Genomic DNA, 24803 nt, shown 5'->3' with positions numbered 1-24803 from the left:
GGAACCGGTGGGTTATCGGGGTGCTGCCCCGTCATTGTTCTGGAGCACCAGGTCCAGAGTTTGGGGCATTCTGTGGTGGCATGCTCATCTGAGGGTTCTGTTGAGCCCTCAGTATGTGACCCAGATCCCGTGCCATATTTTGGACCTGGCGCTCAAGTTGTGAAACCCGCTCAGGCTGATACGGGGCTCTATTTTCTCCCCTGGGCTGATCCCGGGAAGGGTAGCTATCCCTTCTCTGGTAGTACCCCTGGTTGGGAAGATTTCGGTACCCCTCCACCCTTGGCCTCCCCTCTCCCAGATTATGTTGTCTGGGCTCAGGGAATTGGGGAAAGAAGGATGGATGATTTTGGGGCTGGAAATTGGGTGGATACCTGGGGAAAAAGTTCTGCCCAGGATTTGGTGAATTTCTGCCCTCCTGGGGGAAGTTAGGAGGGAAGTTCCCCGGGTCAGGTGCTTGGCTGGATCCCCCCCCCTTGGGCTGGAGGAGTCCACACATAACCTAGGATTGGTCGGTTTCCCTTGTGGCGGGGATTTACATAGTCAGGGGAGCGGGGGACCCCATTTGTGGGACTACCTCCTCGACTCCCTGTCTGTGACTGGCCCGAGGGCCTTCTGGGCTGTGAATTATTTGGTGCAGGCAGGTTTTTAGGCCCCCCCATCTCCAAATCTAAAACGGGGGCAACCTTTACCTCTGCCACCTTGGCAACAGCAGGGGTGCTGTTGGTTTTGGGGTTTTTCGGCGCATTATTTTTATTTTTGATGGGCTTCTGCACCTCATAGATCTGGGTAGCCTGTTCAATGACCCAGTCTAAAGATCTTTTCTCATGAAAATCTCTCACGAGCTGGGTCATTATGTATTTTGGTAAGGCATGGAAAAACGTATTGATGAATTCTCTGCTATCCGTGCGCACCCTTCTGGTGGTCTGCGCAAAAGCACACTTTAATTCTTGCACAAACTCTTGTGGGGCCTGATCCTCCCCACATTGCAAATTGTAGGCTGCCTCGCGAGCCTCTTGAGGATTTCTGTGCACAGAAAAATGTTTCAAGATGGCCGCCCTGTATGTGGACCACCTTGAATGGTTTTGATCCTCCAGCCCCGCAAAGAAACTGGAGTATTCTGGTGAGAAGGTCCACTTTACATATTGAATACAGCTTTGGCTGTCCTTCAAATGGAAAGTCTCCAACATTTGCTCATAGAGCTCCAAGTGTTCCCAAACAGAATACTTGGCGTTATTATGATAAGGCGTGATGACACTCCTTATTGCCTTTATTTGTTTCATTCATCCTCTGACTCAGAAGCACTGCTCCCAGAGGTGCCTGTCTGATCTTCCAGGTTTTCCCGGATTCTGCGAGCCTGGGAATGGCTGGCAGAATGTGGGGACCTGGTCTCCTGTGTCCTGTAATGCTCAGAGGAGTCTTCAGATCCCTCCTTGCTGCCAGGATTTGATGGGTACCCCCCCCCTCACTGACCTAACTGGGCAAAGGTTTTCAGGATGCCCTTAGTGGGCCTACTCTCCTGGGGTTCCCCACTAAATTGCACTGTGCTTGGGTGCCCATACCCGGATGCCCGCCCATCCATTCCTGGGAGGTACTGGCCAATGAGCCCCATACTTCTAGCTGGATAGTAATCTGCCATCCCCATGGCCCTGGGCTCATGTGCGCGAGGTGACATGGGGGTGGCAGAGTCCAGGGACTGGGAGGGATGAAGGCCTCTGGTACTAGGGCTCCTCAGGTTATGCTCAGGAGTTCCTCTTTCCCAGCGAACGTCATCTCTATCCGCCCCTGCTTCCTGTTGCAAAGCAAGAGCCTGCGCTTTCAGTTCCTCAGTTAAGGCCTTACTAGACTCTATCAGTCTCTCCTGCATCGCTACCTGTTGCTGGAGCCTATCATTGGGCTGGCAGAGAGCCTCATTCTCTCTCTGTGCCTCCTGATTGGTCCTGGAGTACTGGACCAGTCTTTGCTGCAGGAGGGTTACCTCCTGAGCTGTGTCCCTATTGGCCTGCTCCTTTCATGCCAGAGCATCCTCCACCCTCCTGGTGTGCTCTAACAAGTTCTGGTGTTCTTTTTGGAGGTCACCCAGTCCCTGGAGGGCCAGGTGATTTTCTTCCATTTTCCTTTTTAAGTGGCAGACTTCCTGGCCTAAGGTATCCCTTTCCTGACTAAGAGCCTGCATCTGTGCCACCAGGTCATCCCTTTGCCTTTGGAAGGCACCAGCTTTCTGGTGTTCTTCATCAAACTCTGCCTGGGTATCCAGGTCTTTCAAAATCAATGTATTGCTTTCCTCTTTCTCTCTGTCTAGTTGGATTTGCAGGGTGACTACCTGCTCTGTGCATGCCCTGTTGAAATTGATCTGTTGCTCCAGCTTTTTCTGGCTCTGCAGTAAGGAGTCCAAACTGTCTTGGTGCTCCTTCTGCAAAGCCAGAATTCTGGTATCCTGGTCTGTCTTTTCCTGTTGCAGTATATCCATGTCCTCTTTTATTTTAATGATATACTGCCTACTGTCATTTTCAGACTCCTGGCTCCTCTGCAGCCTCTGCTCAGAAGAGACCAGGTCAGATTGGGCCTTTTCTAACGCCATCTGTTGCCTATTTGCCTATTTGCCAGATCTTGGCCTTCAGCACATTTGTCCTGCATGGCTCCCATATATAGATACAAATATGCCGCTATCCTAACCATCTTGTCGTGTTCATCTTTAACTTTAGGAGCCATGTATAATTCACTCAGGGCCACATGTAATGGACCCTGATCTCTCCATATATCTGACCCTGTTTCAGTGACCTGTTGCACGATTGCCTGCAACCAGACCGTTTGGTCCTGATGAGTCCACTCACCTCTCACAAATAGCTTATGTAAGAAGTGCTCTCTGGCTATTTTCAGATCTACCAAGGTCGTCATTCTGGAATTTGAGTTCCTTCCTGACTTACAGAAGTTTGTATTTTATTTTGCAAAACAGACCGTTTCCTTAGAGCGTTCCTTTGAGGGGTGCTTTCACAGTGTAAAACAGCGTGGTGATCTAACCGGATATGTGTATCTGGTCAGTTGGCACACTGTATTAATCTGCACAAGTGGTAAATCTAACCCAGAATATCCCGGCTCCGAGCCCCCACTTTTGTAAGCGATATTCAATCAACACTACAGCTAAGTCAATGCCTAGTCTGGGATGCTGAGGAAAACCTTATTGATGTATTTTTATATCCAGGTGAGTACTCTGGATGACAACCCTTGTATAACAACCCCCTCTTAGAATCCCCCTGACCCCACTGAGCCAAGAAGTAGGTTTGTTTTGCAAATTAAAAGGTTTATTTGAAAATTTAAACAATACATATATATATATATATATATCACACTTTATAAATAAATTGATAACTGATATCACACTTCAGAATACGACCGTGATCAACAATGGATAATGTTACAGGGGTACACTGATTTGGTTACTTAGGAGTAGTGTAGAGGATGAGGTAGCTGAACATGCTTGATGGTTTCAAGGAAATGCAAGGTGGAATAAAATGCAGTACAGAAATAACTTGTTATGATTTTAGCAAAAGGTACTATGATCACTTTTTCTTTTGACAATTCACTCCCCCCCTATGCAATACAAGAAATGGAAGGAGAGCACACAGTCTTCAAGAATCCCAACAAATCACACTTTATAATGCAATACACAGTTCCAGTTCTCCCAGCAAGCTTAGGGAAAACAGGGATGAGTTTTAAACACAGGCGAATTACTTTAATGTGGTTTGCAAGGAAGTGAAAAGGTGCTAAAATTGCTTTTAATTCCCTCTAGAGGTTCAGGGTAGGTGATGGCTACTTTATATTAGTTCAGGCTCACTTTAACAATACTCTATGAATGATTAGCAGATTGAAAACAAATTTTAGCAAAGAGAAGCAAAAAGCTGCTGATTTCTATAGATGAAATCGGGCCAAATCGCAAATCGCTGTAAATTTCGCGAGTGCGTGTCTGGCAATTACGGAAAAAGTATAGGGAGTAGGAAGTCTAGGTTTGTTGGAAACCCTATATGCTAAGCTTTCAGATGTAAGTTAAATCTCGTTCCTAGCACAAACGTTTCCGGAGATACGGATGATTTAATAAAGGTCGATTTACGGATTTAAAGTAAAACTCAAAATGACAGGTGACAGCTTGCAGCTGCAGAATTGACAGGTGACAGTTGTGCAGCTTTAAAAATGACAGATGACACGATTTCTAGGAGGCTGTTCTAATTAGGTTAAAATAGTTTGCATTAGATTATTTTAACTAAGAGATTGGGTTCTGCACAGTTCTGGCGGATACTCACTCCTAATTTTGAAATGAATGGGCCTCGTCACGGATCTGGTCAACTGGACTGGACTTTGGTTCTCTCTGCTCGGCGGGTCAATCAGGCACCGGTTCTGCTCACAGCGATCCGGGTCTCTGGTTCTGCTCACAGTGGTCTGGGTCTGGTCTGGATGCAGCGGCCTGTGGTTCTCTGGATCTCCGGTCTGGTCTCTGGCAATTGTTCTTGGCAAAGAATTCAAACAGCTCGCCCGGCTGTGGAATAGTTTGCAAATGATTTTAAGGATGCTGAGGCCTGCTGAGAAGAGTTCTCAGTTTGTGGGTTTAGGCCCTTGCTTTAAGTTCTGAAGTAAAGTTCTGGTCTTTGGAGATTGATGGATATGAAGTCTGGAGTCTCCGGCAGAGCGTCCCGCAGAAAATGGAATTGAATGCCCTCTACCTGTCCCAGCAGTCTCTTTTTATGTGTTTTGAAAATTGGTGTGTGCCTGGGCCTAGCTTAGCCTGCCCCTCTCTACTTGTCATTGGCCCAATTCTCCCCTCTCCCATGATTGGGGGAAGGAAATGGCTTGTCATCATGATGAGGTCTGTTTATGGGTCAGAGGATCCTCCCTTGGTCAATTTGCCCACAAATCTATATTTGATTCAAATACATATTTCCCCGGTACACAAGTGGTTGACATTACATGTACATATTATATATTCCTTATGGTCCATGCTTGTCCGCCTCTGATCTTCCTGGGGGCTTGCATTAAAAAATGACAACATTTTGCGCTCTTTGACTGGTTTACCAATATCAGACATTTACCAAAATTTGCACACATGTGTGCAAGGAGTATGGACATTAATTGATGAAGTGTCAGATTTTTAACATGCAGACATTTGGAGTGAGACCCTATTTTCCGCTAGCAACCCCCCAGAATACACCAGAGGGTCCTAACGCCTCTTAAAACGTGCACAGAAAAATCACAAGAATAATGATATTACTTATATAATTTTGACCAGTCCGCACTATGAGTTATCTATCGTTTTAACTTATGCCCTGGTCAAAAAGGGGTGTGGCTTCCCACATCACAGGGTGGAATAACTGATTTATCCACTTCCCCCAAGCTCAGCTGCTAGCAGAGGCATTGCCCCTCCCAGTTTCCCCCAAGAGGAAGCCACTTTACTGCCCCCCCAATATAACATTTGCCTGAGTCCAGGACAGGCCTTTGTTCAACTTTCTGCAGTCCCCAGGACCCCTCCCTTAATTCAATCAGAGAGGTGTCAACTCCTTTTGGCAAGGGGCAGCAGGATGCAGCTAGGCCTGGGAAGAGTGGCTGAGCAGGTTTCAACTCCTGTCGGGGGTAGTTGTCAGGCAGAATCCAGTTTCATTAAGCCAGGTTTCAGCTAAATGTCACTTTTTGTTCCCAGTTTAAATCAAACTTACAATTTTACCTATACATTAAATAATTACTTCCTTCAAGTCATTACAGAATATAGTTTTACATTGTATCCACCTCTTAGCAAGTCTTTCCTTGGCCTGGTTTTGTTTCATTTGTTCAGTTTTACACAAAAGTCTGGTGGTTTTAAAACGCCGGCTTTCTGATAGTGGTGAGTACCGGTATTGCAACCATTTTTGGGATTAAGAAAATGAATTCCCCACAGTTCTGAGTTGCTTTTTGGCAATCAGCATTGCCATTCCCAATGGTTTCAAGCTACTGTGTGTGTAGCCCAATGGTGGTTTTAGGCAATGCCCTCCTGTACTCACAACATAGGCAAAAATGGGTGGCAGCCTATTCTTCATGTTTTCCCTGTGCACTCTCTGGGGAGTTCTGGCCATCATGATGTTTTCCATGCCAGTACTGCACAGTTTTATGGTAGGGCTTGGATGCATGGGTAAAAACATCCCACAATACACCACCTGACCCACGACCACACGTCTGCAGTCTCTGCTCAGGCTACTGGCGATGCCCGTCTGGCCTGGGAGCGGGCTGTGCAGATGGAGATGCTGCTGTATCTGCCTGTGCTCAGGCCATGAAGATGCCCAACGGGATTGGAAGCAGGCCTCCAGGCACAGCAAGGCTGCATGCCATGCTGCAAGCACCTCCTCTGCTGATGTCCAGCTCTTGCCACATACCAATGCCACCCTCTGCTGCTAGATGGTGGAGGCCAACCTGTGCCATGCACTCCACCCTCCATTTATCAGTTTCCACCTCAGCACAGCAGTTCCCCTCCTGTCCTGGTCTAGCATGCCACTTGCAAAAGCGTTGAGTGGTACGACCAGAAACTTCGGCACAACAATCCCATGTGCCCAAACCACTATGCGGGGGAGATAGTTGCACCTACCCCCCCACTGACCACTCCCCTTGTCCTTGCCTGACAGGCTTGCAACATCATTTGATTTCTGAGCGACTGCATCCTGCATTATGTTTCCCAAACTTGGGACTTTTGTTTCCTTGGATTTCACCTGTGCTTCCTCCTCTTCCACATTTCCCTAAAATATACCTGGAGTGGACTCTCTCTGGACACAGCAGCAGATGGACAACGGACAGGATATTTGTTTTTCTCTGTCCACCCTAGCCCCCCATGGGCAGCTGCATCCTAACAGCCCTTCCACGTTGAGTAAAGTTACATTTTGCACCACAATACTTGTGTACAGCCTGTTTCTCATCTGGGTATATGGGGTGGGACAGTGTGGAGAAGAGCCATGCTGTAGAGTAACCTGGTACACTCATTGTTCTTCTGTATTTATATAGATCTATGAAGCACTGTTGCCAAAGCACAGTACTCATGAAAAAGCGGTACACAATCAAGCAATAATGATAAATGAAACAGTCCAAATAGGGAAGGGTCAGTCTGAAAGAGCTGATTGAAGGTGTGATATCAGACGAGTACAGAATGGATGGAGAGAGGATGCAGAGCGGATTGACATTGAACTGAGCTCTGGTGCTTAGGTGATAGAAGTAAGTAAGGACAGAACCAAGAGGGAGCACAAGGAGTAGGAGTAGCGAGCAGGAATTGGGATTGTAAATGTTGAGAGGGAGGAGGAGTGCATAGGGGAATATGAGAGGGCTGATAAGGATGTGCAACACCATGGATACACTTGAAGAGAATAGTGAGAAAATTAAACTGAAGATGAGTGTCAAAGGGAAGAGATGAGACAGATATGAGAGAAGGGGTGATAGAGGTATGTGCCGACAGAGGAAAGAGTAGACAAATAGTGGAATTGTAGACAGAGTGCCGAGGGGTGTAATCAGAAATAGGGAGACCACTCAGGAGACCAGAGCAATAGTGAATGCAAGAGAAGATGCGAGACATAATGAGAATGTTGGTAGCCTGGACAGACAAGAAAGGGCAGGAGCAATGCATTTTATAGTGATTACAATGGCAGACAGGACCAGTGTTAGATAAATGTGAATCAAAAAATTAGGACTCAAAGGTGACAATTACCTCTATCGAAAAGGGCTGTTCATAGACTCCTCCTGCAGGATAAGCCCGTCCACATGCTGGTGTTGCTGCCCAGGCTTGGGGCCTCCCCATCATGGCCATGGCTTCCATCATCAGGATCAGGGGCATGGTGTACATGGATTTGTACCATGGAATTCGCTACTTTTAACGTGTCTGAGGTACGTATTTCACTTCAGCAGGACAGTTTTTGCAACATTCACATCACTTTGTTGTCATACCGGGTAAAGTCAAAATCAGCACATTTCTAATGTTGGGCGGACAGCATGATCTTATGTACACTTCATGGGGTGGAAAATAGCAGAGCGTGACCAGCCAACTCTGCCTATATTGTTCCCTTTCAGAATTTGCTCCAGCGTTATGTATACAATGCATGTAATAGAAGCACTGAGGGTAAAGCTGTGCAAGGGATGTCCATTTATTCCACCTACACAGCAGCAGGTGCTATATGTAGAGTGATTACATTGGGCTTACCTCTCTTCACGCTTGACAGGCTATGTAGTGCAATGTCGTAGTGATGTGTGCAGACAAAGTGGAGGAGGACGGCATGGTACTGCTGTTCACACGTGACCAGAACATTAAATTGAGCCATTGTTGCTGTACGCGTAGCATTGAAGCCTCAGTCTCCCCCTCCATCAGTTGGATACTGACCCACACATTGTCCTGACACTTACAACATTATGCTGCACTGTGTTCCACACATTTTTCTGCCGGTCTGGCATGGGAATTGCCAATGGTCACTGTCCAATTAAATGCGAGGTAGACAAGAAGAGTCATGCCTGGGAGAGAACTGGTTCTGGATCTCATGGGAAGACCTACAGCAGGGTTGAGGACTGGGATGAGTTTGGAGATTGGGAATTTCATGTGGGAATTCCCTCCATTGACTAACTCTGAGACATTGATCATTTGTCTAAATGTCTCTTTTGCAATGTGTGCTCTGTGAATCTGAATCGTGGTGTGTGGCACTGGTCAGAGGTGCTGATCATGGTACTATGCAACACGGGCTGTCCATACCGGCCATGGGGGTCATTGAGGAAGGCATATTGCTCATAGCAGTTGTCAATGCAGGTGACGGTTGGATCTATTATAAGGATACGTGTGGGGAGGTGCTCTCCCCAGGACAAATGGAGTTTCTTCTTACAAGTGTGCACCCCTATGAGTCCCAATCATGTGTTTCTGGTTTGCCAAATAATGTGGCCTGTGGATGGGCCATTGTGCTTACAAGGCTTCTGCATATGCCCAGTCCCCAGGCATGGCCGCACCTTGCATTGCATCAACCGGACCAATTTCTTGTAGACAAGTAGTCGTTTCCCTTTGTTGGGTGTCCTGACCCACGTTTGAGCTATCATGCTGCAACATTTGGTGCTGTGGGCTTAGAAAATCCAAGATGACCAAAAAGCCCACATGTGCACCAGAATCCAGGAGAACCACGCAGTTTGTGCGCACACCAAAATGGTTACCTAACTTGCCACCCACCAGTGTAAAGAAAGATCTTTGTTAACAAAATCCACTGTTACTGATGTCAAAAAGTTGCTGAAATCGTGGCTCATCGGACCACTTTAAAGATTCAACCATTTTGTGGGGTTCCACATAACCATTTTACTGTAAGGAGCCCCATCAAAACAATGTTAAGCAAGGATTATTTACTACCATGTAAGAACCATTCCTGTTTGGAATGCATTAATCCAAGAAAGATCCCAAAAATGGATGCAGTACCAACAAAATCCCCAAGGCGGCGCTAGCGGTCTAAACTCTGACAGGAGAACTGAGTGCAGTTGCTGACAAAGGAGTTTGACTCAGCTGACTTCAAAGGCTGGGAGTTAATTAAAATCTTAACCACATGCTGTTCCCAGAAGACAATCTGATTTAATTAACAGGCCAAAGGCTGGGAAACCTCTTACCTCCAGAGATTCACACCAGGAGTCAGAATCTCACATGACCTCTTGATTGATAGAAGGCAGACTGGCTGGCAGCCTCCTGGAGACCACACAATAGGCTCTTGCACTTGAATAGAATATGCTGATGTTGACTGTTCACTGTACACAAAGAGCTCCCAGCAGAAGACACATGTGATCACTGACCCACCCAAGTCTTGGGGGCGGACTCCAACACTCTGAGAACTGAATTGAAAGCAAAATATACATTTTACAGAAACACTGATAACTTATTAGGACTAAATGACAGGAATGCACAACTTTGAGTTCCTTAAAATGGAAACTTTGCCTACAATTCAAGCCCAAACTCCAATTTGTGTGATGTTCTGGGGCGAAACCCCACCATTTATTGATACTACCGACTCTGTGTTTAAGCTAGAGACATGGGAATTTACTGGAGTATGTATGGACAGGCCGTGTATATGTGTATAATTTTTAATGAAAAACCAATGTTGCAAAACCAGTTAAAAAACGCAAAATGTTGCCAGTTCTGAATGCGAGCTCTTAGAAACATCAGAGTTTGAACAGAGTATACCTCATGTGATCCGTGATGGGTGCATGTAATTTCAAACCACTGTGTATCTATGAAATATGTCTTTAGGTCAAATATAGATTTGTGTGTAATTTGACAGGGGAGTGTCCTTTCTGCAAGCCATTAAATGACATCATTCTGACACACAATCCTGTTCTCCAGTGAGAATGCAAAGAATTCTCCAACCTATCAGAACTCTGAAGGGGTTGGGCCTAGAAAGCTAGCCTCTCCACCCACTTTCAAAACACATAAAAAGAGACTGCTGGGACAGGTAGAGACATTCAATTCCATTTGCTGCGGAGCATGCTGACTGACGACTTCACATCCAGAGATCCTACACTTAGACTTCCAAGCTAAACAGAGACTACAGAACTTTGAACCAAGAAGGCCCACTGCAAGCAAAAGTATTTGTCAGCAGGCCCAAAAATCCTTTGCAGACTATCAACAGCCGGGCGAGCTGTTTGAATTCCCTGCCTAGAACATTGCTGTGTCCGGAGAAAGCGGGACTAGGAGCCGTGCAGACCGGTGCTAGACCAGACCAGCAGAACCCAAGATCCAGGAGCAGTGCCGGTGACCCAGAAAACAGAGCTGTACTCGGAACCGGAGACCAGATCGCTGTGAAGTGCTGTGCGCAGTGACCGGATCTGTGACAAAGTCGCCTTCCTGTCCAAAATCTCTTGTGAGTACTCAGCAAAACTCAGAACCTATCCCTTAGTTTAATATAATATAATTCAATCTATTTAACCTAAGTAGAACTGTCACCTGTAATTTTCTAGCTGCAAGCTGTAACCTGTCGCTTTGAACTTTTAAAATTTCAAATCCGAAAAACTACCTTTATTTAATCATCCGTATCTCTGGAACCGTTTAACTTGTCTGGAACTTGGTTTAACTTTCCTCTGAAAGCTTAGAATCTCAGCTTTTCAACAAGCTTAGAACCGATTTGCTACTCCTTATAGTTTTGCCGTAATCGTGATTCACGCATTCACGAAATTTGCCGCGATTCGCAATTTGGTTAAAAATCCAGCCACGTGTGAAAACAGCAGCTTCCTTGCTTTCCTTGCTAAAAATTTGTTTGCCTCTTAATCACCATCGCTGAATCATTGCTAACGTGAGCCTGAACTCATCCCAAGTATCTCTCACTCACCCTGAACCTCCTAAAGGGAATTAAAAGCATTTTCAGCATATTTTTCGCTTCCTTGCCACCACATTCAAAGCACTTGGGCCTGTGTTTTAAAACTCATACCGGTTTTCTCTAAGCTTGCTGGGGTGAACTGAATTACATTTGATTGCATTTCTAAGAACTGTGTGCTCTCCTCTTCATTTCCTTACATTGCATAAGGGGGGGAGTGGATTGCCAGAGAAAAGTGATTACATTGTTTTGTTGAAATCATATTGAGTATTTTCTGTATTGCATTTTCATTCAACATTGCATTCATCTGAAACTAGATAAAGCATTCTCTACCACCTTATTCTTCTGTTCCTATTTCCAAGCGTGCTACCTCATCCTTTATACTACCCCTGGGTAATCAAATCAGTTTATTAGTAGAACATTACCCATTGTTGTTAACTGCTCATGTTCTGAAGTGTGATATTAATTATTAATTTATTATAAAGTGTGATATATATATATTGTTTACATTCTCAAATAAACCGTTTAAACTTGCAAAACAGAACTACTTCTTGGCTCAGTGGGGTCAGGGGGGTTCCAAGAGAGGGGTGTTATATAGGGGTAGTCATCCAGAACTCATGAACTGGACATAAAGATATATCAATAAGGGTTTCCATTCAGTATCCCAGACTAGGCATTGATTTCGCTGTAGTGCTGGATTGAATCCTCTTACAAAGTGGGGGCTCAAGCCGGATGTTTGGGTTAGATCTATCACTTGTGCAGATTAATACAGTGTGCCAGCTGACCAGATACACATATCCGGTCGGATCACCACGCTGTGTTACGCTGTAAAGCACTCCTCAAAGGAACGCTCTAAGGAAAAGGTCTGTTTTGCAAAAATAAAATACAAACTTCTGTAAGTCAGGGAGGAACTCAAATTCCAGAATTCCTTGGTAGATATGAAAATAGCCAGAGAGCACTTCTTACATAAGCTATTTGTGAGAGGTGAGTGGACTCATCAGGACCAAACGGTCTGGTTGCAGGCAATCACGCAACAGGTCACTGAAACAGGGTCAGATATATGGGGAGATCAGGGTCCCCTACATGTGGCCCTGAGTGAACTATACATGGCCCCTAAGGCCAAGGATGAGCACAACAAGATTGCCAGGGTAGCCACATATTTATATTTACATATGGGAGCCATGCAGGACAAATGTGCTGAAGGCCAAGATCTGGCGAGTAGGCAACTGCTGGCATTACAGAAGGCCCAATCTGATCTGGACTCTTCTGAGCAGAGGCTGCTCAGGAGCCAGGAGTCAGAAAATGATAGTAGGCAGTATATCATTAAAATAAAAGAGGACATGGATATACTGCAACAGGAAAAGGCTGACCAGGATACCAGATTTCTGGCCTTGCAGAAGGAGTACCAAGAAGGTTTGGACTCCCTACTGCAGAGCCAGAAAAAGCTGGAGCAACAGTTAGACTTCAATAGGGCATGTGCTGAGTAGGTAGTCACCCTGCAAAGCCACCTAGATAGGGAGAAGGCAGAGAGCAATAAACTGATTTTGAAAGACCTGGATACCCAGGCAGAGTTTGACCAGGAGCGCCAGAAAACTGGTGCCTTCCAAAGGCAAAGGGACGACCTGGCGGCACAGATGCAGGCTCTTAGTCAGGAAAGGGATACCTTAGGCCAGGAAGTCTGCCACTTAAAAAGGAAAATGGAAGAAAATCACCTGGCCCTCCAGGGACTGGGTGACCTCCAAAAAGAACACCATAACTTGTTAGAGCACACCAGGAGGGTGGAGGATGCTCTGGCAAGAAAGGAGCAGGCCAATAGGGACACAGCTCAGGAGGTAACCCTCCTGCAGCAGAGACTGGCCTAGTACTCCAGGACCAATCAGGAGGCACAGAGAGAAAATGAGGCTCTCTGTCAGCACAATGATAGGCTCCAACAACAGTTAGCGATGCAGGAGCGACTGATAGAGTCTAGTAAGGCCTTAACTGAGGAACTGAAAGCGCAGGCTCTTGCATTGCAACAGGGAGCAGGGGCGGATAGAGACCAGGTTCGCTGGGAAAGGGAAACTCCTGAGCATAACCTCAGGAGCCCTAGTACCAGAGGCCTTTATCTCTCTCAGTCCCTGGACTCTGCCACCCCCATGTCCCCTGGCGCACATGAGCACCGGGCCACAGGGATGGCAGATTACTATCCAGCCAGAAGCATGCGGCTCATAGGCCAGTACCTCCCAGGAATGGATGGGCGGGCATCCGGGTATGGGCACCCAAGCACAGAGCAATTTAGTGGGGAACCCAGGAGAATAGGCCCATTAAGGGCATCCTGAAAACTTCTGCCCAGTTAGGTCAGTGGGGGGGGTACCCATCAAATCATGGCAGCAAGGAGGAATCTGAAGACTCCTCTGAACGGCGCAGGACACAGGAGACCAGGTCCCCACATTCTGCCAGCCATTCCCAAGCTCGCAGAATCCGGGAAAACCTGGAAGATCAGACAGGAACCTCTGGGAGCAGTGCCTCTGAGTCAGAGGATGAATGGACCAGTTTTACCCGAACCAAAAAGGCCAATAAGGCAAAAAGGGCATTGCTTAAGGACCCATTGAAACAGATTAAGGCAATCAGGAGTGTCATCACGCCTTATCATAAGAACGCCAAGTACTCTGTTTGGGAACACTTGGAGCTCTATGAGCAAATGATGGAGACTTTTCATTTGAATGACAGCCAAAGCTGTATCCAATATGTAAAGTGGACATTCTCCCCAGAGTACTCCAGTTTCTCTTCGGGGCTGGAGGACCAAAATCATTCAAGGTGGTCCACCTATAGGGCAGCCATATTAAAACATTTTTCTGTTCACAGAAATCCCCAAGAGGCTCGCAAGGCAGCCTACAATTTGCAGTGTGGGGAGGATCAGGCCCCACAAGAGTTTGTGCAAGAATTAAAGCGTGCTTTTGCGCAGACCACCAGAAGGGTTCGCACATACAGCAGAGAATTTATCAATACTTTTTTCCATGCCTTGCCCAAATACATCATGACCCAGCTCGTGAGAGATTTTCACAAGAAAAGATCTTTAGACTGGGTCATTGAACAGGCTACCCGGATCTATGAGGTGCAGAAGCCTATCGAAAATAAAAATAACGTGCCGAAAAACCCCAAAACCAACAGCACCCCTGCTGCTGCCAAGGTGGCAGAGGTAAAGGTTGCCCCTGTTTTAGATTTGGAGATGGGGGGGCCTAAAAACCTGCCTGCACCAAATAATTCACAGCCCAGAAGGCCCTCAGGCCAGTCACAGACAGGGAGTCGAGGAGGTAGTCCCACAAATGGGGTCCCCCGCTCCCCTGAGTATGTAAGTCCCCGCTACAAGGGAAACCGACCAATCCTGGGTTATGTGTGGACTCCTCCAGCCCAAGGGGGGGGTCCAGCCAAGTACCTGACCTGGGGAACTTCCCTCCTAACTTCCCCCAGGAGGGCAGAAATTCTCCAAATCCTGGGCAGAACTTTTTCCCCAGGTATCCGCCCAATTTCCAGCCCCAAAATAATCCACCCTTCTTTCCCCAATTCCCTGAGCCTAGACAACCTAATCCGGGAGAGGGGAGGCCAAGGGTGGAGGCGTACCCAAATCTTCCCAACCAGGGGTACTACCAGAGAAGGGATAGCTACCCTTCCCGGGATCAGCCCAGGGGAGAAAATAGAGCCCCGTATCAGCCTGAGCGGGTTTCACAACTTGAGCGCCAGGTCCAAAATATGGCACGGGATCTGGGTCACATACTGAGGGCTCAACAGAACCCTCAGATGAGCATGCCACCTCAGAATGCCCCAAACTCTGGACCTGGTGCTCCAGAACAATGACGGGGGCAGCACCCCGATAATACACCGGTTCCCAGGGAGGAGGCACAAGAGGAAGGGGGGTGTAAAGCCTTGGAGGAAGCTTCCTTCCCAACTTGTAAACAGCCCCTGGAAAACCAGGAACCGGAAACAAAATCTCCTACCCCTGAAAGTCTGCCTCACAAGGAGCAGAGGGGGGTAGGAGAAACAAAGGACCCAAACAGACCCACTTTGTGGAGGAGGTACGGGTCTTCCAATTTGAGAGAGAGGGATCCTCAGAAGATCCTGGGAAAAGGATCTTCTCCTTCAGAGATGGGGGAACTCCTCCCAAGGAAAAATGGGTCCCAAGGGATGCCAATTCAGACTGGGGAGATATGGAGACTGAGCTACCGCCGCCCATCATCTCATCCCAGAACCCACAATACCGAAATCCCCTGGTTCAAACCCATCCTGGTGACTGCCTCCAAAAAGGGGGGGGCGGCTCAGAACCGGAACCAGGGGAACCCACAATGGCTCTGATCTCCAGTTGCCAACTTTTTCTTTCAGATTCCCAAGACTCCCCACAGAATTCTGCCCAAATCTCTTCTCTAGCAATGTCCAAAACCAGAAAGTTAGCCCACCAGTTGTCCAAAAATGTGCATTATCTGTGCCCCCTTGAGGAGAAGGAGGGAAGATACTATGCCCCGGTACAAGTACAGGGGCAGGGTACAATTTTGGCACTGGTGGACAGTGGATCCCAAGCTACCCTTCTGTCCAAAAGGGCCTTTGAGGAACTAAATGCAGGAAGGGGGAAGAATTACTGTATTCCTCTCACCTCTCTTCATGGACAACTGCAGAATTTTGACGGGAAGGAGATTCCTGTTGAGGGGACTGCAGATTTGGACATCAAAATTGGGCGACACAAGGTGAAACACCCGGTCATAGTAGTGACTCCAGAGGGCACCCCTTGTTTACTAGGGAATGACCTCCTGAGAAGGTTGTCTCCCCTAATAGATTGTGTAAACAAGGTCCTCTGGACCCAGACTAGCCGACCAATAAAATTAAAACAGAGTGTCAACCATGTTAGTTTAAACGGCACCTGCCACATGGTTGAACAAAAATCTGACCAAGTAGAATTTCACTTCCAGAACAACCAAATTCCAGACGTGACAGTAATAGCAGTAGGACAACAGACTGGTGATGGGGTTTCCTCTCTATTTCTGAAAATCAACCTTCCTTCCAGTTTAAAGTGGTACTCCACGCTGGAAGGAAACACTTTGAAATTCTTTACTAATCCACAATCAGAAACTCCCACTCCTATATTCCAGAAAGATGTGAAATCAGCTCAGAGCCTGGCTGATATTCAGCAAATTGGAGAGCAGTTGTTCATCCCTGTTCAGTTAAATGATGGGAAGGACTCTGTTCTCGCTCGAGTGTGTGTGAACAACGGTAAGAGCTTCATCAGCGAAGCCATGTTCCGCCAACTCCCAAAAGATCCAGCCATTCCCACATTCAAACTGATAGACAAATGGGAAATGGACCTGGAAGCACCCAATTCCAAACATCTCCTGCCGAGCAGGTGTATGCTCAAAATCTCCATTGGCAACAAGAGCATAGTCCACAATTGTTGGGTCGTGCGAGACGTCACTGCCGCTTTTTACTTAGACAGTGACATTCTAAATCGCTTTGCCATTAGTTTGGACCTAATAAACTTCAAAGCTTGGTACCGATTAGCAGATAATCCCATGGGCTTTGATGATCTAGAAAAAGCATTTAGGTCAGCTCAATTGCTACCTTATGCAGTTGAAATTCAGATCAAAGAGGAAGTCACCATCCCAGAAAGGACCCGACAATTCTCCCTGGAAGTGAAAGTTAAAAGAGGACAATATTTGCAAAACCCTGATGCTTATATACATCTAAATGCTTCTCTCCAACAGCAAGGGTTGGGGGTAAACCCAACTCCATTAGTCAACGTAGAACATGACACCATTCCAATAGAGGTGGATAAGAGCGACTTAAAGAGTATTACTCTAGCCGCAGGCACCATTATTGGAATGGCGGTTGATGACCGACATTTTTCCATTGATTTAGGAAATGAACTGTTAGGACCAATCCGCAAGGACTGCTTTGACAGTGACAGTGATGACAATACAACACCAGACAGGATTTTTACCCGGCATGGGGGGAACTTCCTGGTGTACACTTCTTGCCCTTATGGTAAGGAAGATGTGACTTGTGACTTCAGGAGGGATGAGGTGATTTTCCAGGTCCATGAGGGCTGCCTTTCCCACCCGAAGCCTCCAGTCCAAATCAGCACTCTGACCAGGGACTTCTCCACCCAGCTGGAGGAGGCCGCTGAAATAGCCAAACCAGAAGTCTTTCCAGGCTTCAGGCAGATGGTGGAAGAGAGAGTCAACCTAGCTGATGCCTGTGTGACTCTGGAACAAAAGCAAAAGTTGAAACAAGTTTTCTTGGATTTCCAAGATCTCTTTGCGGTAGACTCATATGACTGTGGTCGCACCGACATCCACACAACAACAATCCCCACGGACCCTGGCATGACTCCAGTGTTTGTGAAGCAATATCGTTTGCCTCTCGCATCCATGGAGTCCCTTACTGAAATAATTAAGAACCTTGAGTCCTGGGGAATAATTCGTCCAATATACAGCACCTTCAATAATCCGGTGCTGGGAATACTGAAGCCAAACGGCCAGTGGAGACTCTGCGCCGACCTCAGGGAGCTCAACAAACGGGTCTCTGCCCTACATTGACCAAGGGCTGGCCCAGATCCAGGGGTCACAGGTATTCACTACAATAGACCTGACCAATGGATACTGGACTGTGCCTGTCAGTAGGGAGGACCAATACAAGCTGGCTTTTTCCTTTGGGGGCCAGCAGTACACATGGACCCGGACTCCCTTCGGAGACCTCAACTCCGGCAATGAATTCAACATTTTCCTACACAAGGCCATGCCCGACCTGGGTGCAAGGGGTAACCTGGCTTATGCAGATGATGTCCTCATCAAATGTTCATCTGTGGAGGAACACATAGCGGAGATCCGTTATGTTCTGACCCAGTTGAGGGCTGCCGGAGCAAAACATTCCTTTCAGAAAGCACAGTGGTGTAGAGCCCGTGTTAATTTCTTGGGGCATGAGATTACTCCTCAGGGTCTCTGTCCCCAGGAAAAGAAAGTGGAAGCACTTCAGAAACTGAAAGACCCCACAACTCTGCGGGAACTAAGGAGCCTCCTTGGACTGACTAATTACAGCAGGAAGTTCATTGAGGGCTACGCAGAGATCACCAGACCCCTGATTCATCTCCTGAAGGGGGGGTCAAGTGGGAATGGGGTCCAGAACAGGCTGAGGCAGTAAGACAACTCAAAAGAAGCCTCTCACAAGCGCCCTGCCTAGCTTACCCTGTCAGAAACAAGGAGTTCTTCCTGGAGACAGGGTTCTCTAATATGTGCTTGACGGCAGTATTATACCAAAAGCATGACAAGGTCAATAAAGTAATTTCCTATGCGAGCAAAACTTTATCCTCTGTGGAGGAGAAATTCAACGATTGTGAGAAGGCACTCCTGGCAACGGTGTGGGCATTGAAGAATTACCGCCCGTTTATCCAGGGGGAACACATCATCATGGAGACTCCACACCAGCCTCTTCAATATCTCCAAAGTGACAGAATCCGGGCCGGAAATGTAAGTAATTCCCGAATTACTTCCTGGATTCTGTCAATGCAAGGCTTTCCTGTGGAGGTCAGATATGGCCAAAACAAGAAGAGTCCCCTCGCGCAAGGTCTGGCTGACTTGCATGATTGTGCCAGAGAAAACTGTCTCGAGGACGAAAGTCTAAAAATCAAGGACAACATGGAGGCATACCTTCATTCCCCACACAAAGTCTTTGAAGAGGACAAGTGTAAGGGAATGCCCACTGTCTGTGTGGATGGATGCTCTTACCATGTTGACAACAACGGGGAGAAAGAACTGGTGGCTGGCGTAGGGAATGCATGGGTGAAGGAGTTCCCAGAACCCTCCGCCGGATACAAAATTGGTCCCCGAAGTAGTCAGGTGGCAGAATTGATGGCTGTGCATCAGGCCATCCTCACTGCTGTCCAACATCAACTCCACAAACTGGTCATAATCACTGATTCGGATTATGTACGGAACGGGTTCGTGGAGCACCTGGTTAATAGGAAAACCAGAGGCATGTTATGTGCTAATAACAAACCCCTGAAACATGGGAAGTTAATCCAAAACATTGATGATCTGGTCACCTCGAAGGGGATGACCATCTATTGGAAGAAGATCGCGGGTCATTCCAAAGTAGAGGGACCAGACAAAACTTGAAATGATTTAGCTGATCAGCTGGCCAAACCCGGGGCCATCCAAGGGGATCTAATCGAAATAGAGTCCCTGTTGGGGGAAATCCAGGTCACTGCTATCACTAGGTCCCAGACAAATGCTCACAATGATCTTTCAACTGCCCAATGGAGCAAGGAGACCCCTGATGCTGATTTGATTACAGCTCAGAAGGGGTCCCCAATTATTGGTAAGTTTTACCAACACCTTGAGGACCATGAGAACTTTCCCCTGACGTATACCGATTACATTGGGAAAGAGGACCTAAGAGTGTTGATGAAATGTTCAAAAATGTTCCGAATCCAAGACGGTTTGCTGGTAAGGAAATCCAAAGCTGGCCATGATCAGTGGGTGGTTCCTACCTCATTCCGAAGCCTGATGTTAAGTCATGCCCATGATGCGGCCACTGCCGGTCATAGGGGGTTTCACACAACACTGGAAATCTTAAGAGAGGTTGCATACTGGCCACACATGGGCCAGGACCTTGACCAATACTTGAAGGGGTGTCTTGTGTGTGCACAATTTCAGCCAACATCCCATGGTCAGATTTACAAATCGACTTTGTAGGCCCCGTGATTCGCTCCGCTAGGGGGAATAAGTACATGTTGACTGGGACATGCTTGTTTACCAAGTGGGTGGAATGTCTCCCAGCCCCAAACTGCAAGGCAGAAACAGCAGCTGCCCTGATGATTAACCACATCTTTTCCCGTTTTGGTCTACCTCAAAGGATTGAGTCAGACAGAGGTAGCCACTTCACCAGTGAAGTAATGACAAAGATGTGGGAGATACAGGGTGTCAAAAGGAAGTTGCATATTGCTTACCGGCCAGCTTCTTCTGGAGCAGTAGAGAGATATAACCGAACCATTGTGAGCATCTTAAAAAAGTTTGTGGCAGATTCTGGGCCAAGTTGGGATATCCGATTACCTCTGGTCCTAATGGCCATCAGATCTACCCCTTCATCTGCAACCAAAATGTCACCATTTGAGTTGATGACTGGACGCAAGATGGTGCTTCCTCAGCATTTGCTCTACAGAACCCAAGAGCAAACGTTGATAAATGCCACCACAACTCATGAGTATGTGGAGAATTTAAGGAAACACCTTCAGCATGCTTTTGCCTATGCTCAGCGGAATCTAGAAAGATCAGCCGAGAGTATGAAGACCCACTATGACCTGAAAACTTCCAGGAAGGAATATCAGGTGGGGGACCGGGTCTATTTATACAACTTCCAAAGAAACCAGGCAAAGCAGCGAAAATGTTTGCCTGCATGGAAGGGACCGTTTGAAATTATAGACAAAATCTCCCCTGTGGCCTACAAGATCCGCATCCCCAAAGGCAGTTTGGCGGAGGGGGAAGACAAGTGGGTCCACATAAACCAGTTGAAGTGTTGCCATCCCAGGCACACTTTGCAGCAACTGGAGGAGTCCGCTGCAATCCCAGAGGGTACCGCTCCAGAGTAATTCAATTCCAACCCTAAAAGATCCTACATATAGCCTATCAAATTCTGTGTTTCTCAAGTTCATGTGTTCCTGTCTCTTAATTTAAAAAAATGTGCATGTTCATATCTATTGAGTTCTAAAATATATATGCCACCCCACTATATCAATGGTAGGGGAGAAATGTCCATGAATAGGTATTGCCGCTCTTCCTTTGTCGTCCTAGGAGAAAGAAAACCTGGAGACTGGCCAAGGAGGACGATCTGGAGACCGGGAGCAGAGACCCGAGTGCCCCGGGGTACCGCCCAATATTCCTATCAGGACCGGCGAGGAGAACCGATCGATCAGTACCGGATGGAGGAAAAGATGCTGAACTGTGCCATTTGCAGAATTGGGAGAAGATTATGCGGACATACCAGTACGTGGGTCAAAACACTCTTTGCACCCGTCTCCCCATCGACTCAGATTTAAAGTGCAGTCGGGTGAGGGGGCTTTGTTGGGTGTCCTGACCCACGTTTGAGCTATCATGCTGCAACATTTGGTGCTGTGGGCTTAGAAAATCCAAGATGACCAAAAAGCCCACATGTGCGCCAGAATCCAGGAGAACCACGCAGTTTGTGCGCACACCAAAATGGTTACCTAACTTGCCACCCACCAGTGTAAAGAATGATCTTGGTTAACAAAATCCACTGTTACTGATGTCAAAAAGTTGCTGAAATCATTGCTCATCGGACCACTTTAAAGATTCAACCCTTTTGTGGGGTTCCACATAACCATTTTACTGTAAGGAGCCCCATCAAAACAATGTTAAGCAAGGATGATTTACTACCATGTAAGAACCATTCCTGTTTGGAATGCATTAATCCAAGAAAGATCCCAAAAATGGATGCAGTACCAACAAAATCCCCAAGGCGGCGCTAGCGGTCTAAACTCTGACAGGAGAACTGAGTGCAGTTGCTGACAAAGGAGTTTGACTCAGCTGACTTCAAAGGCTGGGAGTTAATTAAAATCTTAACCACATGCTGTTTCCAGAAGGCAATCTGATTTAATTAACAGGCCAAAGGCTGGGAAACCTCTCACCTCCAGAGATTCACACCAGGAGTCAGAATCTCACATGACCTCTTGATTGATAGAAGGCAGACTGGCTGGCAGCCTCCTGGAGACCACACAATAGGCTCTTGCACTTGAATAGAATATGCTGATGTTGACTGTTGACTGTTGACTGTACACAAAGAGCTCCCAGCAGAAGACACATGTGATCACTGACCCACCCAAGTCTTGGAGGCGGACTCCAACACTCTGAGAACTGAATTGAAAGCAAAATATATATTTTACAGAAACACTGATAACTTATTGGGACTAAATGACAGGAATGCACAACTTTGAGTTCCTTAAAATGGAAACTTTGCCTACAATTCAAGCCCAAACTCCAATTTATGTGATGTTCTGGGGCAAAACCCCGCCATTTATTGATACTACCGACTCTGTGTTTAAGCTAGAGACATGGGAATTTACTGGAGTATGTATGGACAGGCCGTGTATATGTGTATAATTTTTAATGAAAAACCAATGTTGCAAAACCAGTTTAAAAACGCAAAATGTTGCCAGTTCTGAATGCGAGCTCTTAGAAACATCAGAGTTTGAACAGAGTATACCTCATGTGATCCGTGATGGGTGCATGTAATTTCAAACCACTGTGTATCTATGAAATATGTCTTTAGGTCAAATATAGACTTGTGTGTAATTTGACAGGGGAGTGTCCTTTCTGCAAGCCATTAAATGACATCATTCTGGCACACAATCCTGTTCTCCAGTGAGAACGCAAAGAATTCTCCAACCTATCAGAACTCTGAAGGGGTTGGGCCTAGAAAGCTAGCCTCTCCACCCACTTTCAAAACACATAAAAAGAGACTGCTGGGACAGGTAGAGACATTCAATTCCATTTGCTGTGGAGCATGCTGACCGACGACTTCACATCCAGAGATCCTACACTTAGACTTCCAAGCTAAACAGAGACTACAGAACTTTGAACCAAGAAGGCCCACTGCAAGCAAAAGTATTTGTCAGCAGGCCCAAAAATCATTTGCAGACTATCAACAGCCGGGCGAGCTGTTTGAATTCCCTGCCTAGAACATTGCTGTGTCTGGAGAAAGCGGGACTAGGAGCCGTGCAGACCGGTGCTAGACCAGACCAGCAGAACCCAAGATCCAGGAGCAGTGCCGGTGACCCAGAAAACAGAGCTGTACTCGGAACCGGAGACCAGATCGCTGTGAAGTGCTGTGCGCAGTGACCGGATCCGTGACAAAGTCGCCTTCCTGTCCAAAATCTCTTGTGAGTACTCAGCAAAACTCAGAACCTATCCCTTAGTTTAATATAATATAATTCAATCTATTTAACCTAAGTAAACTGTCACCTGTCATTTTCTAGCTGCAAGCTGTAACCTGTCGCTTTGAACTTTTAAAATTTCAAATCCGAAAAACGACCTTTATTTAATCGTCCGTATCTCTGGAACCGTTTGGGCTAGGAACTTGGTTTAACTTTCCGCTGAAAGCTTAGAATCTCAGCTTTTCAACAAGCTTAGAAACGACTTGCTACTCCTTATAGTTCTGCCGTAATCGTGATTCACGCATTCGCGAAATTTGCCGCGATTCGCAATTTGGTTAAAAATCCAGCCACGTGTGAAAACAGCAGCTTCCTTGCTTTCCTTGCTAAAAATTCGTTTGCCTCTTAATCACCATCTCTGAATCATTGCTAAAGTGAGCCTGAACTCATCCCAAGTATCTCTCACTCACCCTGAACCTCCTAAAGGGAATTAAAAGCATTTTCAGCATATTTTTCGCTTCCTTGCCACCACATTCAAAGCACTTGGGCCTGTGTTTTAAAACTCATACCGGTTTTCTCTAAGCTTGCTGGGGTGAACTGAATTACATTTGATTGCATTTCTAAGAACTGTGTGCTCTCCTCTTCATTTCCTTACATTGCATAAGGGGGGGAGTGGATTGCCAGAGAAAAGTGATTACATTGTTTTGTTGAAATCATATTGAGTATTTTCTGTATTGCATTTTCATTCAACATTGCATCCATCTGAAACTAGATAAAGCATTCTCTACCACCTTATTCTTCTGTTCCTATTCCCAAGCGTGCTACCTCATCCTTTATACTACTCCTGGGTAATCAAATCAGATTATTAGTAGAACATTACCCATTGTTGTTAACTGCTCATGTTCTGAAGTGTGATATTAATTATTAATTTATTATAAAGTGTGATATATATATATTGTTTACATTCTCAAATAAACCGTTTGAACTTGCAAAACAGAACTACTTCTTGGCTCAGTGGGGTCAGGGGGGTTCCAAGAGAGGGGTGTTAGATAGGGGTAGTCATCCAGAACTCATGAACTGGACATAACGATATATCAATAAGGGTTTCCATTCAGTATCCCAGACTAGGCATTGACTTAGCTGTAGTGCTGGATTGAATCCTCTTACACCTTGGAGATGCAGTTCTTTCCTTACACATCCCTTGATGAATTTGACAACGCCATTCCTGCACGTTGACGCCCTGTAGCAGTTCTCCCCTCCTTGCATGTGTGTTGTACATTCATTGCATACATTGTTGTCCTGATGGTATTGGCCCATAGATGTTGACGTCACTCCCTCCTGTCATACCCACAACATACCCTGGGATTTGCTCCTCACTATTCACTGGCTGCCTGAGCCAAGGCTCATGTGTCCCTACGGCTACTTTTGCTTTCTTGTGGTGCATCTCTCATGATTGTGGAATGGCTTTGCCTCTCCTCATCATGGGCTCTCCCCTTAAGGGACATGACAGCATTCTTGCTCCCTGTCAAGTGTTCTTTTCCTACCTCTCGCTCTTCATTATGTGTCAAAGACCTTTTTCTGTGTCA

This window comes from Ambystoma mexicanum, chromosome 3q, assembly GCF_040938575.1.
Source record: "Ambystoma mexicanum isolate Mex_15411 chromosome 3q, UKY_AmexF1_1, whole genome shotgun sequence".
Lineage (NCBI taxonomy): Eukaryota > Metazoa > Chordata > Amphibia > Caudata > Ambystomatidae > Ambystoma > Ambystoma mexicanum.
This window is presented reverse-complemented; position numbering follows the sequence as displayed.